Here is a 19,840-nt window from a genome sequence, read left to right on the forward strand (position 1 = left end):
AGTGAGTTTTAAATGTAAGTGTCTACTTTTCCCACCAGTAAGTGCTATTCACCAGATAACAATAAAAGGGACTTGTTCCCACGTAGAAATATTTTAGAGGGAGATAATGTTTCTTTTTTATGATAATGCAGTATGAAGTTCTCAGTTTTGTTACCGGGGCTCACTGCAGCATTCTTGGTCCCCTGATCCACGGCCGGGCTTGGCTCCGCCCACAACCACCGCGAACGACCGGCCGGGCTTGGCTCTGCCGGTCCAACGAAAGACCACCATCCCCAGGATTCCCCGGGGCACAAAGCTGACGCCCCACTGAGCGCGCAAGGAGGTGCTTAAAGCAGCGTCAGGTGCTGAGTCCCTTGAAGTTCTCAGTTTTTTTACCGGGGCTCACTGCAGCATTCTTGGTCCCCTGATCCGCGGCCGGGCTTGGCTCCGCCCACAACCACCGCGAACGACCTGTCGGGCTTGGCTCCGCCGGTCCAACGAAAGACCACCATCCCCAGGATTCCCTGGGGCACAACGCTGACGCCCCACTGAGCCCGCAAGGAGGCGCTTAAAGCAGCGTCAGGTGCTGAGTCCCTTGAAGTTCTCAGTTTTGTTACCGGGGCTCACTGCAGCATTTTTGGTCCCCTGATCCGCGGCCGGGCTTGGCTCCGCCCACAACCACCAAGAACGACCTGCCGGGCTTGGCTCTGCCGGTCCAACGAAAGACCACATCCCCAGGATTCCCCGGGGCACAACGCTGACGCCCCACTGAGCGCGCAAGGAGGCGCTTAAAGCAGCGTCAGGTGCTGAGTCCCTTGAAGTTCTCAGTTTTGTTACCGGGGCTCACTGCAGCATTCTTGGTCCCCTGATCCACGGCCGGTCTTGGCTCCGCCCACAACCACCGCGAACGACCGGCCGGGCTTGGCTCCGCCGGTCCAACGAAAGACCACCATCCCCAGGATTCCCCGGGGCACAACGCTGACGCCCCACTGAGCGCGCAAGGAGGCGCTTAAAGCAGCGTCAGGTCCCTCGTCCCGCGAGGATGCGCGCGGGACGTGCCAGACAAAGCCCGGACAAAGGGCGGACAGTCTGTGACAGTCCATGACTGGCCGTAACTGGACTGGGCCAGGAACCGTGCTTGTTTTTGTCGAGGTATATCATTGCTACCTGTCAAGTAAGAAAAATCCTTGTTAACATACCCCTGAAGCCTCTGTATATCTATCCAATTGGTAAACAATTCTTCTTTTCGGAGGTGATACTCCTAGCTGTCTACTAACTAATTGTTTTCAACATGTCCAAACAAAGGTCTTCATCTGTTCCTAATACTATAGATAATTACCTGGTCCAGGTGGTAAGCAAAATAAATAGCACAAGACGTATATCGCTGGGCTTGAGCTCACCACCTGGCACTTCTATGCAGGGTTCTCTGCTGGATTCTACTGTGTTAGAAGTCCCGGTGCAGGTACATAGTAGTGATGCATCAGCCACCGAGATAAGCCCCAATGCTAATCTTGATTTGAATATCTCTTCTGTTGGTAATCTAGATAATGACCCGGGTGACCAGTTAAACATAATAGAAGATGATTCCCCTCCCCCTGTGTCTGCGCCTACGACTAGAGCTATAAGAGCATGCAGAAAGGGTCAGAGCAAACGGGGTGGGTTACGTTCTAGCAGAAAAAGAGCAGCATCTCCACCGAAAGCAGTTGCCATAATAGAGGATAACGGGGAACAAGGTGAAAATGAGATACTTGGCGATGAATTGATTAATAAGCTAGTGAGTATCATCGACTCCAAGATGAAATCCATAATTAAACCACTAGTAGCCAAAATTGATCTATTAACAGCTGAAGTAAATAGATTAGGGGGACTGTTAAATAAGACAGTGGCGGAGGTGGGTAACATACCAACCTTAGTCACCAACAGGGTTGTACCATCAACAAATATCCCTAAGGGAGGGACAGGGGGTAATGGTGATGTAAGACCAGTCCCGCCTCATACTCATACTCAGCAGACAGTTGGTACAGGTGCCAGGGAAATACACGACAAAGACTTACCACCAAATACTACAGGGATTGGTGCTGACCAAGGCCCTGTCCAACTTATTGTAGAGGCTTCTCCCCTTGTCCTGGTTCTGGCTAATGTACCTTCCCTAAAACCAGGTCAAGTCGAATCCACTTCTTCTTTGATTAGCAAAGCATACCATTGGCTTTGTAATAATATGATGATATCTCCGAGGGGAAAACAACTGTTAGCAGGGGAGATCACCATGGCAAGAAGGGTGGATTGGATAGGGAATAGTGCAAAAAAATTAAAAGGAGACTGTGTAGTTCTGCATTTTCTAAGCCCAGAGGTACTCCCGGAGCTTTTAAGATATATATTTCCTCCGCAACGCAGGACTGCCGAGATTGTTCCACTAACCTTGGACTTTTTCTATAGGAGAGGTAGCACAGTGAACCCAAGTATCTTAAAGACAAAATGGAACTCGGTAACAAATAACTGGGGTAGGGTTGCACAACCTAGCGAATGGGGAATCAATGTTGAAAATAGATTTGCGGCATTGTCAGACCTGAATGAATGCGATTGACTTGAGAGGGCAGGTACTGGTATGGTCCAGCATTTGGTTGAGTTAAATATGACCTACACTTTAGCTGCTGAAGATACTGGCTTTTCTAAGGTAACTCGTATGGCAGAAGGAAGAATAACAGGTGACAAACTCCCTTTGGCTAATAGCAAGAAGAACGAACCATCAAAGCTGCCGTCTGAATCCATCACAAAGTCTGAGACCGATGTGTGTGCTGCTGTTTTTGTCATGGATACTAACAATGAAGACTTCACATGGGGAGTAGTTGTTACTGATGGTATTAGCAACGAAGGTATGTCGACTGGATTCGAACAGGAACTACTAGAAGAAAGTGTTGTGAATCCTTTAACAATGAACCCGGATGGCATTGAGGATAATATGGGGAAAATTTTCCCATGGAATATTGCAGGCTTGGGCTCTAAACTGGACTCTGGAGAGTGGCTTCGATTTGTTAATTCCTTCGATCTATGTATATTCCAGGAGACCTGGTTATGTGAACCATCTTTTGCTCAAGGTTACTTGAATTACTTTGTGCCAGCTTTAAAAGGCACAAGGGGCAGACCAATGGGTGGTCTAACCATTTGGGTTCGGCAGTCTTTGAGACTTGATGTCAAAGTAAAAGAAACTAGCCATAGAGACATTCAACTAATAACATTGAATTCTGATATTTTGGGTACATTAGACATCTACAATGTATATGTGAGGAGATCTAAGGGAGGGAGATCAGAGGTATTGGTGGCCTTGGGCTCCCTACTTGATATAAACTCCCAAGATAATCATATTGTCATTGCAGGTGACTTTAATCGAACATTTGAACCCTTAGCCATAGATGATGATTTTCTAGGGGATGAAGAGGATTGGCATTGGGGGTACCTAAAATAGAATTGAAACCAGTTATGCGCTGGACCGAAGATGTGATTAATATGAATGCCCTATGTTTTGAGAAAGGTCTAAGGGCATTAAATGGTAGGACGTCTAGTGACGAAAATGGGTCCATGACATTTGACAATGGGCGGCACAGGAGTAGAATAGATTATGTACTCTGTAGTTTACAATTATGGCCGATGTTAGGCGACATGGAGGTTGTGTGGAGGAGTGAGAGTGATCACAATCCTCTGTGTATAAAGCATAAATGGTGGTCATTACCCAACAGGACCACCTGTTCTACCGCTCTTGTTCCACCCCTAACTGTCCCTACTAACGATATGCGTAGGTTGAGATGGATAAATGTTGCAACTAATCAAGAGGCTATGGATAATATCAAAATCGAAACTGACAAAACGATAGCAGCCATGGAACATATTAATCCTTCTAGTTTTGCGCTGAATGGCCTGGCAGCTATCCACGACACTCTTTTTTCAGTAATTAAAATACACTTTTTATAGCCTGTAAAAGGCAAGGGTGAGAGAGTTCCCAAGAATGCAAAATGGTATAACGTTCATTGTAGGGATGCACAAAACGCCCTAGGTACTGCCCTAAAGGGTAGGGATATTATGGCTATACAAACCGCCAGACAGGAATATAAAGCCAGTATAGCAAACGCAAAGAAAGCTTGGGATGAGCATCACTGGTCCGAATTAAAAAGGGCTAGTGACAAGAAAGATTCTAGACTGTTCCGGAACATTGTTAAATGGGGTGGAGAGGGGAAACCTGAACCCCCCAATAACAACGTCCCGGTAGATGAGTGGGTAACATTTTTTAGAACTCAGTATGCTATGATGAAACAGGTTACATCTATAGCAGATAAAGACTATACCCACTTTAAAGATACATTTTTTAGTCTACAAGAAATTCTGGTGGCTTTGAGCTCGGTGAACAGCGGCCGTGCACCAGGCATGGATGGTGTACCCGCCGACATCTTTATTAATGATAAAGAACGCTGGTGTAAGTACATCTGCCTCCTAATTAACAATATCGCCAAGGGTGCAGAGGTACCGATATCCTGGAAGGGAGCAGTAATCATACCAGTGTTCAAGAAAGGTGACCGATCCCAGCCCAGCAACTACAGACCAATTAGCCTTATTGACACCGTACAAAAAATAATAGGGCGCGCGATCGTGAATAGGCTTCTTGACTGGGCTGAGGACAATGATGCTTTATCACCGTTCCAAGCGGGATTCCGTAGGTCCACAAGTACTGTGGATCAGGTTTTCCGCTTTAACTTACTGCAATGGAAGACCGTGGTGCTGGGTGGAGGCAGTCTATATGCGGCTTTTGTCGACTTGCGGGCTGCCTTCGATCTTGTGCCGCGGTCAAAGTTGTGGTCTGTTCTTAAGAACCTGGGTGTTCCTGATGATTTACTAACTCTGATAATGCGGCTCCATGAATCAACGTTCGCCAGAATTCATTGGGGGGCCAGGGTCAACAGACTGCGGACTTCCCGGTAGAGCGGGGCGTTCGGCAAGGGTGCTCAATGGCCCCCACTCTTTTTACACTGTTTATCAACGGTGTTGTATCCCGCAAGCTATCGGCAGAGTTGGATGCCCCTTCATTAGCTGGTACTAAAATACCAATTTTAATGTTCGCGGATTAGACGCTCATCATATCAAAAACTCCAAGTGGCCTACAGCGAGCATTGGCTATCTTTGATCTATTTTGCGGTGAGCACGGTCTGGAGGTCAATGTGTCCAAGACAAAACTAATGATTTTTAATCTGCATCCCAGTTTTATATCCAAAATCATTATGAACGGTCGGCCTCTAGAAGTGGTGAACATTTTCACTTATCTGGGCATTCATATCTCAAACAAGAATGGTTGGAGTAAACATATAGATATAGCTACATTAAGACATAGGCAACTATCAGGTGTTATCAGTTCCGAGCATATAAAGTCCCTGACGAAACCTATAAAGCCTGCTTTGCAGGTATATGAGGCAAAGGCTCTTGGCTCTGCACTATACGGTGCTGAGCTATGGGGTTTCGAGAAGGTGGCTGCCTTACAAATCTCAGAAAATAAGTTCTTTCGGTCTATAACTGGACTCCCGAAAAGTACTCCCTTGCTGCCCCTCAGGTATGACTTGGGCAGAAAAACGGTTACAGACTTGGTCAGACTTCGACCAATCCTGTACTGGAGAAGGCTCTGGACTACGCCTGAGCTTTCCCATTATGCTGAGGGTTTTTTAGATATTATTAAAGTGGATACATTTCATAAAAACAGGTGGCTTAATTCCCTGAAAGCAACTTTGAATGACTTGGGAATGGGTTCCCTTTGGTCAGACCCAGCTGGAACAACTTTCCCTACTAAAAGTACCTTAAAAGAAATTTATTGGGAAAAGGTAGCCTCTAGGGGTTGGAGCAGCACTAGCATAGGATCTATGAATGAGAGATTTTTAGAGGCTAAGTTGTACCCCTCTCTGGAACCTTATTGGGATAGTATAACTAGGCCTAGCGATCGAAAACTTTTATTTCAATTGAGAGCAGGTTCACTACCTCTTAGATCTCTGACTGCTAAATGGGAAGGTGGCCTGAATGTTAGCTGTCCTGGTTGTGGTTCCTCTAATGAAACTAAGGGCCACTTTTTATTTTCTTGCACAGCCTACTTGGACCCAAGACGTGTATGGCTAAAACCGATCTGCAAGAACTTAGGGACTACTAGTAGTATAGTTGCCTTGCGTATTATACGTACCAGTAGTGAGATATGGATATTAATTGCAACTACCAAATACCTTGGATGGGCATGGTCGATCAAACAGAGACTGCTAGTCACTTGACTATTCTCTGTCTGGGTAAACTGCATGGTCAAATAGTCAGAGACTGCTAGTCATGCGACGATTCTCTGTCTAGGTAAATTGCCCGTACAATGTATCCATGTTATATTTATAGAACCTTGTTAGTACTGGTGTCTTTTTTAACTATTTTAAATACTTTTTTGGGATATACTAATGATATATGACATTTTTAAATTTCAATTTGTACACGGAGTCATAAAACTGTAATAATATGCTTTATCTTTTTATTGTAATTGATTGATAATTTAAACTGTATTTTTAAATTGTTCTTGCTTTTATGAGTGAAATCTCGAATAAAGCATATTTTGACTTGACTTGACTTGATAATGCAGACAATGTCCTATAAAGAAATTAGCATCAAGATGCCATTTTCAGGTCCCACAGGGTGTGCGCCTCCCTCACTGAATAAAATGGACCAGGACCAGTATCAACATAGACAAGGCCTGCTTGAGCCGGCCCATGACCGCCATGCAGCAGTCCGTGCACCTGCTCAGAGAGGAACAGCTACAGAAAGTTCTGCTTTGGCTCCACAGCCTCCCATACTACTGTCCAATTGTGATTACAAAAGTCAGAATCTGAAATGGTTTTAAGAAATAAACAATTTGCGGAACTGTAACAGAGGCACTTCATTTCACATGACAAAGCTTTGGGTGACACTATAATGAAGAGGTTAACTAGTTTAATGGTCTCTGAATACACTCTGAGAGGTTTTTGTGCCACAGACCCATGAAAGAGAAATTTAGATTTTTGAAATTTGAGACTGACACACCAGCAAGGATGCTGAAAAAACTGCATTAAGCGCACACACTTGTTCATTCATTCTGAATAGAGATGGGAACACCATGGAAGGCTTAAGCCAGAGGCTTAACTTTTGCTCCACTCAGGGTCTTCTTGGACCCTCGAGCCCAAAACAAGCAGAGGTTTAATATGGCTTCTGCCTGCCAACACATTCCAAACTTGTACTCTAAGAATTAAAGTTAAAGTATAAACTTCTGATTTTAAAAAGGAGAGAAAAGTATGGCCATCTAATGGCTGAATTTTAAAATGTAAAACCAGGAAATCTGGACTCAATCCTGGCTGCTTCACTCAATTAAACTGTGTGATCCTAGGCAAGTATTTTATTTTACTGAGCCTCCTTTTTAGGTCTTGCCTAGGCAGCACACATGCGATATCTCTTTGAGATATTCTGTATCTACAATATGGGCTTCACATCCCGGCCATCTTTTTTATTGGTTCCTCGTACTGTCCTTTGTAAATGCCGGTTTTGTTTGGTGAATACGCTGAGTAGTCCCTCCTCTTGGAGTTGTGTACCCGCCCATGAGAACTGTCCCTGTTACATGTGGTCTTACTCTTCAGGTTATTTAGGATACTTTGAGAGCACTCTTTTTTTGTTGTTGGCCTGCCTCTGCTCGTGTTAAGTGTCCGTGTTTTGTTTACTTCATGCGGAGGCTTGATGAAAGGTTCGGGCCGCTTCGTTTGCCATGCTTGAGCTTTCTTCACGGCTGTCACGCTCTTGTGTTTTTATTTACTGTGGGAGAAAAAAAAGGCGAATGGCTGCTTAATCTGCCACGCCCCCACAGACTTGTTTAGGACATGTTTCTTTTTTTCCTGCCGATGAGAAGGCTTCTCATACAACACAAGCGCTGCTGTTTTCAGTCACTCGGACAGCACTATAAATCATACCCACCATGCCTAGTCACTGCCTACACAGGCCACACTCTGCCATCAGTGCTGTCTAAGCACTCCTCCTGTGTCTTCCTCTGCTCGCTACCACTTGTGCCACTTTCAGGGGTTTCCTCTCAATTTTGCCTGGTGGGCAGGTTATGTTTCATTCTCTCTCCCTTCTTCCGTACTCCGAGGGCAGGCTCAGCCACAGCATTAGGAGTACAGACCAAGCTCTTCCTACATGGTGCTGTGAGGTGCACAAGAGAGAGCGCCTCACAACAGTTTTTTGGAGGGGGGGTGTCTGGGATCAGATTTTGCCCCCGTTTGGGATAAGGGAGGTACCGTGAGAGAGCACGCCAGGCACAACTGGTCCAATACTTGCTGTCCCTTCACCCAGATCGCATTAACATATGTACAGCTCGTAGATGTGAGCCTGGACTCGAAGGAACACAGACACTTATTAGCCATGCCTGAATAATGTGCTGCTGGGCGTTGACTCTTCATTCATTTACAAGAGTATTTATCTGCCCAAATTGTAGACATGTGCAGCCTATTTCTATGTTTGTCTTTCCGATTGCAGATGTGCTGTGCTGGATCTGGTTTTGCACACATAAAAACAGAACTCAAGCATACAGCAGATGGGCAGCTCAGTGATGCATCCAGTGATCGGTACATCAGGTAAGTGAAAGTAGTTCTGGGAGTGCCACAATAAGATAATGCATTCCCATATTCAATTGCTTAGTTGGTGTCTTGCCCGGCAGCATCCCCATTTCACCCTCCCAATTTGGGTGGCGCATGGAAAGTTGAAGCTGCTTGTGATAGCTGGGTAAATTAATGCTCAGGCAGCAGGAAATGGCCTGTAACAAGTGTCAAAGGTTAGATCCCACAGCTATTAACTCACCCTTGTAAGTTTTGGCTCGCTGACCCCCTTTGGCTGGGGAGGATGGAGTACGGAAGTGCGCGACCATATCCTGGTGGGATCACTGAGTAAATATCAACGGACACAATATAGACTACCCACAATATCGAAGCCAAAATATCGAGGGACAAAATATCGAATTCCTATCTACAAACAGGTAAGTACCAAAATATCGAGTCCAAAATATCGTTTATATATATATACATTGTATAAATATCGAATTTGTTAAAAATAATGTAAAATAAAAAAATTATTAAAAATAAAGAGCTAAAATATACTTACAAATACTTAAATTACCTTAAAATTATTAAATAACTAATTTAACTTATATAACAAAATATACTATCATATCTGTTAAAACATATATATATATATATATATATATATATATATATATATATATATATATATATTAACATAATATTAATAAAAAATACACAATATTATTACCGTAGGATAGCGGAGGTGTAAAAATGACTATTCCCACTCCTGGAAGTGCAACAGTAGGGAAAGCGTTGGATAGCGTATGGGTAAAAATTACTATTCCCACTCCAAAGAGTGCAACAGTAGGGAAAGCGTTGGATAGCGTAGGGGTAAAAATTACTATTCCCACTCCAGAGAGTGCAACAGTAGGGAAAGCGTTAGATAGCGTAGGGGTAAAAATTACTATTCCCACTCCAGAGAGTGCAACAGTAGGGAAAGCGTTGGATAGCGTAGGGGTAAAAATTACTATTCCCACTCCAGAGAGTGCAACAGTAGGGAAAGCGTTGGATAGCGTAGGGGTAAAAATGACTATTCCCACTCCAGAGAGTGCAACAGTAGGGAAAGCGTTGGATAGCGCAGGGGTAAAAATTACTATTCCCACTCCAGAGAGTGCAACAGTAGGGAAAGCGTTGGATAGCGTAGGGGTAAAAATTACTATTCCCACTCCAGAGAGTGCAACAGTAGGGAAAGCGTTGGATAGCGTAGGGGTAAAATTTACTATTCCCACTCCAGAGAGTGCAACAGTAGGGAAAGCGTTGGATAGCGTAGGGGTAAAAATTACTATTCCCACTCCAGAGAGTGCAACAGTAGGGAAAGCGTTGGATAGCGTATGGGTAAAAATTACTATTCCTACTCCAGAGAGTGCAACAGTAGGGAAAACGTTGGATAGCGTAGGGGTAAAAATTACTATTCCCACTCCAGAGAGTGCAACAGTAGGGAAAGCATTGGATAGCGTAGGGGTAAATATTACTATTCCTACTCCAGAGAGTGCAACAGTAGGGAAAACGTTGGATAGCGTAGGGGTAAAAATTACTATTCCCACTCCAGAGAGTTCAACAGAAGGGAAAGCGTTGGATAGCGTAGGGGTAAAAATTACTATTCCCACTCCAGAGAGTGCAACAGTAGGGAAAGCGTTGGATAGCGTAGGGGTAAAATTTACTATTCCCACTCCAGAGAGTGCAACAGTAGGGAAAGCGTTGGATAGCGTAGGGGTAAAATGTACTTTTCCCACTCCAGAGAGTGCAACAGTAGGGAAAGCGTTGGATAGCGTAGGGGTAAAAATTACTATTCCTACTCCAGAGAGTGCAACAGTAGGGAAAACGTTGGATAGCATAGGGGTAAAAATTACTATTCCCACTCCACAGAGTGCAACAGTAGGGAAAGCATTGGATAGGGTAGGGGTAAAAATTACTATTCCCACTCCAGAGAGTGCAACAGTAGGGAAAGCGTTGGATAGCGTAGGGGTAAAAATTACTATTCCCACTCCAGAGAGTGCAACAGTAGGGAAAACGTTGGATAGCATAGAGGTAAAAATGACTATTCCCACTCCAGAGAGTGCAACAGTAGGGAAAGCGTTGGATAGCGTAGGGGTAAAAATTACTATTCCCACTCCAGAGAGTTCAACAGTAGGGAAAGCGTTGGATAGCGTAGGGGTAAAAATTACTATTCCCACTCCAGAGAGTGCAACAGTAGGGAAAGCGTTGGATAGCGTAGGGGTAAAATTTACTATTCCCACTCCAGAGAGTGCAACAGTAGGGAAAGTGTTGGATAGCGTAGGGGTAAAATGTACTATTCCTACTCCAGAGAGTGCAACAGTAGGGAAAACGTTGGATAGCGTAGGGGTAAAAATTACTATTCCCACTCCAAAGAGTGCAACAGTAGGGAAAGCGTTGGATAGCGTAGGGGTAAAAATTACTATTCCCACTCCAGAGAGTGCAACAGTAGGGAAAGCGTTGGATAGCGTAGGGGTAAAAATTACTATTCCTACTCCAGAGAGTGCAACAGTAGGGAAAACGTTGGATAGCGTAGGGGTAAAAATTACTATTCCCACTCCAGAGAGTGCAACAGTAGGGAAAGCATTGGATAGCGTAGGGGTAAAAATTACTATTCCTACTCCAGAGAGTGCAACAGTAGGGAAAACGTTGGATAGCGTAGGGGTAAAAATTACTATTCCCACTCCAGAGAGTTCAACAGAAGGGAAAGCGTTGGATAGCGTAGGGGTAAAAATTACTATTCCCACTCCAGAGAGTGCAACAGTAGGGAAAGCGTTGGATAGCGTAGGGGTAAAATTTACTTTTCCCACTCCAGAGAGTGCAACAGTAGGGAAAGCGTTGGATAGCGTAGGGGTAAAAATTACTATTCCTACTCCAGAGAGTGCAACAGTAGGGAAAACGTTGGATAGCGTAGGGGTAAAAATTACTATTCCCACTCCACAGAGTGCAACAGTAGGGAAAGCGTTGGATAGGGTAGGGGTAAAAATTACTATTCCCACTCCAGAGAGTGCAACAGTAGGGAAAGCGTTGGATAGAGTAGGGGTAAAAATTACTATTCCCACTCCAGAGAGTGCAACAGTAGGGAAAACGTTGGATAGCGTAGAGGTAAAAATGACTATTCCCACTCCAGAGAGTGCAACAGTAGGGAAAGCGTTGGATAGCGTAGGGGTAAAAATTACTATTCCCACTCCAGAGAGTTCAACAGTAGGGAAAGCGTTGGATAGCGTAGGGGTAAAAATTACTATTCCCACTCCAGAGAGTGCAACAGTAGGGAAAGCGTTGGATAGCGTAGGGGTAAAATTTACTATTCCCACTCCAGAGAGTGCAACAGTAGGGAAAGCGTTGGATAGCGTAGGGGTAAAATGTACTATTCCTACTCCAGAGAGTGCAACAGTAGGGAAAACGTTGGATAGCGTAGGGGTAAAAATTACTATTCCCACTCCAAAGAGTGCAACAGTAGGGAAAGCGTTGGATAGCGTAGGGGTAAAAATTACTATTCCCACTCCAGAGAGTGCAACAGTAGGGAAAGTGTTGGATAGGGTAGGGGTAAAAATTACTATTCCCACTCCAGAGAGTGCAACAGTAGGGAAAGCGTTGGATAGCGTAGGGGTAAAAATTACTATTCCTACTCCAGAGAGTTGTGGAAAAGTAAATTTTGCCATGTTCTGTGTCCCTACGTGTCATCCATCATATGTTATGTGTGCATGATTAAATATGCATATGCATTCCCCATGTTCGATTAATGACGCAATTACAGTTGTGTCCACCTCTAGTATGCCAGTTTCCAGTTATCTTGAATACTACGAATATCAGGCCTATGTAAAGATACGTTGCCACGTTTCTCAGTGTGCACGTTATTCTATTATAAAGCCTCCGTTTCTAGGCCTCAAAAGGGCCTGGACACCAGATTCAGCTCCTGTCTCCTGAAGCCTCGCTGAGGAGCGATACAGCCCCCACCTGTATCCTCGACCCTTCACTTACTTCCTGCCTCGCAGTGCCCGGTTCAGCCTGGCTCAGTCTCTGAGTCTGCCAAAAGTATGTTATGTTTCCAGTTATCAGTTCAGTCCTCCTCCTCTGCATTCCTAAGCTACTGAACCGCATCAATAGTTTCCGTCATTGTCTAGCCTTCACGTCTCCACGTTAGAGAAATACTGCATTTAATGGTCATTTAATATTCTTCATCACGCACTACATGTAGAATAATGCATGGTCCAGTCTTAGAATCAAGTTAGCCTTTCCCCTCCTGACTTCTAGTTTATATCAACATGTTCTCTAAACATCAGATACTAGATACTGTTTAGGTACATGTCGCCCTGACTCTCCAGACTTCAGTCTCTGCTCCTAGCACAGAGTTCATAGCCCCCAGCTTCTCCTAGTGATACGTCATTGCTAGTTTGCGCGCACCATCAGGTTAGAGGTCCCGGCTCCTTAGGTAGCCCCCTCCATGGTTTCCGCCCCATTCATGACATATTCTGTTACGTTTGCATCACATGTCTATGTATACGCCCCGTTACACCTCTTTTCGCCCTTATCTTTCGCGACTGCTACGCGTCACGCCTTCTGCTCCACCCACTGCTACGCCTACTGCAATGTAATGCTATGTGTTTGCGTTATGTATATATGCTCATGTATTGTTATTAAAAGTCAGCGCGCTCATCCCAGATCCAGCCCCAGCAGCTGCTGGGCCCTGTCATCCTATTCCTATGCAGGTTGTCCTGTTCCTGTCCTTATGCTGTAATAAACCTGCGAAACTCCTACTACCTCGAATCTTGACTCTTATTTATTGAGCTATCTGTTATGATATATGTCTAGTCAAAAAGAGAGGTATTATTTATTTATTTACCACATAATGGCGCCCGAATAGGGACTTGCCCTTTCCCCACGCGTCGGTGAAGCCACGCCGACCCCCTGACCCTCTGCAGTCGTGACGGAACTCTTCTGTGCACCGGCAGATATTTCTGCTTCAAGTATCCCTCAGGCCCACGGAGGAGACGGAGGAGGCGGTCCAGCATCCAAACGAGACGGTGGAGGAATGCGGCGAGTCCCGACCAGAGCCCAAGCCAAGAGTCCAAGGTCCGAGGTATCCGGAGGCCCACCCGTAACTGAAGTCCGAAGTTCGTCGTCCGTCGTCGTAGCAGTCCAGTCCAGTCCGAGGCTTTCCGTTCTTGCTGCCCGATGAGTACCATTACTGGGGTAGTATCTAGACAGGGTCAATCTAAATTGACTCTGGTCCGTGGGTTGGTGGTACACAGACTCACAAACGAAGTGTTCACCTAGGTGGATACGGGTCTTGATGCGTCCCTTTATGGGACCGGTATGTTCCGTACTGTTTCAGCAGTGCATCCAGTAACTCTAGTCTGTTCCGTTCTCGAGAAGTTCTTGTGTTTCTGTTCTCAGTATTCCAGGTAATATTCTGTCCGAACTGTTATGTTATGATGTTGTTCAATGTATTTCCAATGTCGTGGTATGCCTGAATTGTTTTCTCCAAATTGTTATTGTTTCTCGTGTATTGTATTGTGTTCCGATTCAAGTTTACAATGTCTCTCTTTTCGAGATTACGTCAGCTAAAAACTAGAAAAGGTTTGTTAGAAGAAGCAGTTCCTGTTCCGCCGAGGGACAGTCCAGGTCATTTTATGTATCAGAAGCATGGCATAAGCGCCATATTGTATCTAGATTTGTGGGTAGAGTATACCAAACAGTTAGAAGAAAAGTATAGATGGCCCGTATCGGGTACATGGGATGCCGAGTGCATCATGCGAGTAGAAGAGGCATTATGGAAAAAGAAAGCCAGACAGTCACAGAAAGATGCCATCGAGTTATGGCGCAAAGAATCTCATAAAAGAACTGAAAAGGAAATCAGAAAGTCAGAATTAAGTAGAGAATCCTTAGAACGAGCACAAGAAAAAGAACTAATCGAGATAGGTGAACAAGTCAAAGTCGAACAGTCAGACAGACAGAGGCATGCCCTTATTAGGGGTATGTATCCTCTCCTTGCCGAGGGCTTGCCAAAAGCGACCCCAGAGGCATCCAGTAATTTCCCGCCACCATTAGTTCCGATCAAGCTACGTCACAAACAGACCGCAGCTGATATTTTTATTTCGTCCTATTTGGACGACACAGTCCCAGAATATGCAAATCCTGTTCGCGCCCCGCCAGTCCCTGTAAATCAGGCACTTCCCGCTCCTCCAGACACCGGAGTACCTGTCACGGTACCCCCGGTCCAGCCCGCCATACAAGTCCAGCCTGCATTTCCATTTCCCACTCTGCCAGGACGAAGAGCCTCAGTAGACGACTCCAGTTTAGGGGCCGCAGGGGGAGGTCCCCCTCAAACCCCGCCGCCACACAAGCGTTTAACGACAGCCGAATTACATGCACAAGCGTCACAGCGTACGCCCAGACATCAGACTGTAGCAGAAATAAGAAAATCCCTTGCCGAATGCGGCTATGATCCAGTCCCAGGCGAGGATAATATGGTTTTATATTCATTCCGCGTAAGAAAGGTGGCCGAGTATCTAGTCACCTTACCGAATATGAAAGAAGATCTAGACAGAATATATCGTTTCATCCGTACAGGGGATGATCCAGAAAGTATTAGCGAGGCGATGTCTCAAAGGAAAGCCGAGATCCAGCTCATGATATTAAAGTTTCTGATCAATTGTCTAATAAGAGAACAAGATTACCCGTCTAAAGATCCGGCCGAAATGAAAATCCTGACAAGGTGGAGTGATAATATAGCCGAGGGTAAGCACAAGACCGTCGGTGCTATGGAGAGTATGTACAAGAAAATCCGTAGAGAAATAATAAAGATACACGAACAACGTAAAGCAGCACAAGTAAGCGAGAAAGAAAGTAACTCTGATACTGAAGAGGTAGAGGACGTGAATCCCGCCAGAATAGCGTATGTAGGAAAATCTAGATTTCCAGATCGCCATTTACGCCTAGAACACAAGTCTACTTTCCATCATCCAGCACCAGAACAAGGTTCACTAGAACAAGTGTTTCAAGCTACCGATCACATTCTGAAATCACGAATCGGTTACAGTGAGTTAAGTACTATGCATGAACAAGAACTAGCCCGATCAGCAGTCCGATGGATTACTGATTCTACCACTTTTCCAGACGAAATAGTGGCACAAATGTTTCTGAAAATGCCCCCAGCCGAACAACGACTGGTGGGTATGTATATGATTCAGCACCTCATTACTTTGTATGAGGGTCAACATTCTGATCCAGGCCCGTTACATGATGTCCTGAACGAGTTACTCCAGTATAGATGGAAAGGTCTAGGTACCGATCTAATTAGTGTCATTCTAGAACAGCGTCACAAATATGGAACGTTTCTGAACCCGCATTTTGTTCATGTCTCACCTCCAGAAGGTAAACCATTTTACATGGAGAGACAGAATCCGTTACGAGAAGTCCACCCAGTTAAAGGAACGGGTGGCGAAATGCAGCGAGTGTTTGTATACACTCCGATTACAAAGATGGAACTCCTCGAGATGAAGAAATTAATTCCCTGTCATGACAAAGATCCAGCAGGGTTCCATAGAGAATTAAAAGACATGCTCCGTATGGGAGAATACACATACCCAGATATAATTAAAATGTTAAAGGTTCTGCTGCCCGCAGGGGTGTATGAAAAGCTCAAGGAAAAAGAATGGGAGGTGGGAGAGAAAAAGATCGATTGGGCAGTTCTAGAAGCTGAAGACAAGGCACGAGTACCAGGTACCGGTCTTGGAGATAAATGTAAAGAATTACCAGAATTATTGATACAAGTTTTACCCAGATTATTGACAACTAGAAAAGAAGACTGGGATGCAATCTCAGCCTGTAAACAGAAGCAAGACGAGGATATTAGTGATTTTTATTCTAGATTTGAAAAATGTTTTAGTATCAACAGTGGCCTCAAGACAAGTAGTGAGTCATACCCTCACCTTTTTGTTACTAAATTAGTCGAGAATTCAAGTCCACCAATTAAGAATCGAGTTCTGAAAGTCGAAAGTACCTGGCAAGCTAATACCCCGTCCCAGATGTTGCAAATGCTTCAGTATCATCAGAATAGAATCAGAGAAGAGCAAGAACACGAAAGAAAACGTATGAAAGACACGAAGATGAAAGTACTAGTTGCACAATCTGTTCCTCAAGACAGTCAGAAGAGGGGTCCGAATCAAGCCAGTCATCCTGCAGCTCCCGTTAAAGGGAATTGCAATTATTGTAAACAGCCAGGTCATTTTATAAATGAGTGTGCAGTTCTGAAACACAACATAGCTACCGGTAAGACTAAAGAAAGACCACGTCCGCCTAGACAAGAACAAGTTTCCCAGACTCCTCAGCCACAGAATGCACCACAGACAGTTACAGCACCGCAGCCTATTGCTGCAACACAGCATGTTACATCGCAGATGTACCAGTATGCACAGTCTGAGTATCCAGAGTACCAGCAGTATTCATGAAACAGCCTAGAGAGGGAGGTAGGCTTGCCTCTCATCGAGATACCTGTAGATCAAGAAGGTCCCTATGTTCACAGTCAAGTATTAGGGAAAGACAGAAAGTTTTTGATTGATACAGGGGCAAGTAGGACCACAATTAGTCATGCCGAAGTTCCAGGGGCTCCGCTCTCAGGCTCAAGAAATGTTTCCCTTGGATTTTCAGGAAAACCCATCGTAAATGAAATATCAAAGCCAGTTACTCTAGAAGTAGGTCCATTGTCCCGCACTACTGATCTGTTACTTACTAAGTCATGTCCCGAAAACCTATTAGGCATTAAGACACTGAAAGAGTTAGGTGCAGTTATATGCTGTTCCCCAGAGGGAATACGATTGTTCCTACGTGACTTCAAGGGTCACTATGTATTACGAGATTTTGATTCAAGACTGTCTAATGTTCCGCAGCATCTATGGGCACAAGGTCCAACTGATGTAGGTTACATGCAAATCACACCCTATCGTGTGACTCTCAAGCCAGGTGTAGTGTTACCACGAATCAGACAGTACAGATTGCCACCTGAGGCTGTAGCAGCCTTATCCAAAATTATTGACGAGCTTATGGCTCAAGGAGTGGTTGTAGAAACTGACTCCAATGTATGTAATTCTCCGATCATTCCAGTCATGAAACGTACTGATCCAAATGCACCCCCAGTATATCGATTAGTGATCGACCTACGAGAGCTTAATAAATGTATTATTCCGCAGTACCCAGTTGTCCCAGACATCTCTTCCCTATTAACGGCCATTGATTCCGAAGCCACGTTCTTCACTGTCATAGATCTCAAGAACGCATTTTTCAGTGTTCCTATTCATCCAGACAGCCAGTTTCTTTTCGGATTTTGTTTAAATGGAAGGAGCTATATGTTTACACGAGCTCCTCAAGGTTTCACAGAAAGTCCTAGTATTTACAGTCAAGCACTCAAGAGACAACTAGACAATATTCACATGCCAACTGACACTGCCCTGCTCCAGTATGTCGATGATCTACTGATCACAGCCCGTTCTGAACGTGCTTGCGAGCAAGCATCCCTTACAGTCTTGTATTTCCTAGCCGAGATGGGGCACAAGGTGTCCCCTTCTAAGCTTCAATTCTGTGTCCAGCAAGTGGTATACTTAGGACACTTACTGTCCAAGAGGGGTAGGCAGTTGACACCAGACCGTATCCAGTTAATAGCGAGTCTTCCTCAGCCCAAGACCCAGAAGGAGGTACGTGCTTTTATCGGCCTCACTTCTTACTGTAGACAATGGATTCCCCAGTATGCATTTCTAGCCAAACCACTGATACAGTTAACGACACAGGAGGCAGCCGTATCGACTGTCCTCCCTTGGACATCTGAACATACACTTAGTTTCAATGAGTTAAAGAAAGCCCTATGCCAAGCTCCAGTTCTAGCTACACCGAACTACAGTAAGCCTTTTACACTTTTCGTTACTGAACGTGAAGGTACAGCATTATCTGTTCTCACACAAGATCAAGCAGGACAATACAAGCCCTGTGCTTATTTTTCGAGCACGTTAGATCCTGTAGCCCAGGCTCTGCCTGCGTGCCTCAAGTCAGTTGCAGCCACAGCCCTAGCTATCAGACAAAGTGATTCCATAGTCTTAGGACACTCCTTGACAGTACAAGTTCCACATTCCGTGGAAGTTCTTTTAAACCGAACACAAACTCAGCACTTGACAATTGCACGTTTAACAGGTTATGAATTGACACTGTTCCAGCCTCACATAGAAATCAGACGCTGCAACATTTTAAATCCTGCTACACTGTTACCATCAGTTACTTCAAATTCTGCCACACATGACTGTGTGGAAGTAGTTAACATTACGACAAAGCCAAGACAAGATCTGACAGATATTCCGTTACCAGATCCCGACCTGACACTTTATGTGGATGGTTCATGTATGAGAACAAGTACAGGAGAACTAGTCGCTGCGTATGCAGTGACTACTGACACTAAAGTTATAGAGACACACCGTATTGATACCCTGTCCGCTCAAGCAGCAGAGCTAGTTGCTCTGACACAAGCCTGCATACACGCCAAGAACTTGAAAGTTAATGTTTACACAGATTCACGTTACGCATTTGGAGTTGTACACGACTTCGGAGTGCTCTGGCAGGAGAGAGGTTTTATGACTTCTCATGGAACCAAGATTCAGCATGGTCTCCTTATTCAAGCTCTGTTAGATGCCATACACTTACCGACATCTATTGCTATCATGAAGTGCAAAGCACATACGAAAGTTACTGACATTATTTCTCAAGGTAACGATCTAGCAGATCGCACAGCCAAGCTTACAGCACAGACTCTAGACATTCCAGTTAATCAGACACATACTCCAGATCCGACTACATGCATGACAGTTAAGGACCCTACTCAGGATGTCATAGATATCCAGTTACATGCTACTCCCGAAGAAATCAAGAAATGGTCCGAACAAGGAGGGGTCCAGACAGATCAAGGATGGTTAACGAAGGGTAGAGCCATATGGTTTCTCCCCGACTCTATGGTTCAAGTCATTATTAATACCGCACATAGTCCAGCACATTTAGGAGAAAAAGCTATGTTAGACAGTATCCAGAACATTTGGTTCAACAAGCATTTACGAGCTGCAGCCAAGCAGAAAGTCCGTACCTGTATGATATGTTGTCAGTTTAATCCAGGTAAAAATGTCCCGGTGGAACAAGGTGGATTCCAGCCCCCTGACCACCCTTTTGAAGTCCTCCAG

Source organism: Lissotriton helveticus, chromosome 12 (assembly GCF_964261635.1).
Source record: "Lissotriton helveticus chromosome 12, aLisHel1.1, whole genome shotgun sequence".
Classification (NCBI taxonomy): domain Eukaryota; kingdom Metazoa; phylum Chordata; class Amphibia; order Caudata; family Salamandridae; genus Lissotriton; species Lissotriton helveticus.